Consider the following 726-nt stretch of genomic DNA (forward strand, 5'->3'; position numbering starts at 1 on the left):
TTAATAAATCCGAATCCTTTGCCTTTGTTGATAAATACTTCTCCTGGTTCTCCATATTTAGCAAATAGTCTTTTGAATTCATCCTCCGTGATATCAGCAGGTAGATTCCCAACAAACAACCGACATCGCTGTGTATAAGTTTTCTCTCCAGGCCTCCTCAAGAGAGACAAGTTGGCTTTAAACCCCTAATGAAAAAGGAAAGAAGTTTACAAACACCAGAGACCTTTGCAAGTGAAAATCCCCAAGATAGTATTTTCTTATCTGAAACTTATGAGTTGCCTTTCTGTTCCGTTTGGTCACAATCAAGGTTTTACTATGTGAGATTTCTAACATGAGCAACTATCTTAACACCGAAAAAGGAGCCCCGTCATCCAGAATGCTCGAGAACAGACACTTCCCCAAAGAGCAGACGTCCATCAGCAACTCTGTCAGCCACATATGTTGAGAGTCCCTAACAAAATCTAAATCGTATTATGAAAATAAGAAAACAGCATTAAGTCCAAATGCCACTGTAACCTACACGATATGCGCCTGCGCTTTTACGGAACCTCCCGGTTCTCTCCAAAACAACGCCGCACGCTCCGCACTACGCCAGTTCCACGGACAAGCTACCTTCCGCAGGGCAGACCACAGCAGCCCGGCGCTTCCTTCCGAAAGACGACCTCCCCTAGCCTTCCGCCCGCCAGGAGAGCAAGGCTCGGCGGCGGCCAATCCCCGGCCAACTGA

At 46.6% G+C, this 726-nt stretch overlaps 1 protein-coding gene across 1 annotated transcript in view; it reads right to left on the bottom strand.

Annotated features, from left to right (window-relative positions):
• SFPQ (splicing factor proline/glutamine-rich) overlaps window positions 1-181 on the bottom strand; it is a 29,072-nt gene extending 28,891 nt beyond the window's left edge. Inside the window, exon 1 of the mRNA XM_011995620.1 lies at window positions 23-181. The gene's annotated coding sequence lies outside the window, so the exon portion shown is untranslated. The remainder of the gene's footprint in view (window positions 1-22) is intronic.
• Window positions 182-726: the final 545 nt, after the last annotated feature.

This window comes from Mandrillus leucophaeus, unplaced genomic scaffold, assembly GCF_000951045.1.
Source record: "Mandrillus leucophaeus isolate KB7577 unplaced genomic scaffold, Mleu.le_1.0 Scaffold493, whole genome shotgun sequence".
Classification (NCBI taxonomy): Eukaryota; Metazoa; Chordata; class Mammalia; order Primates; family Cercopithecidae; genus Mandrillus; species Mandrillus leucophaeus.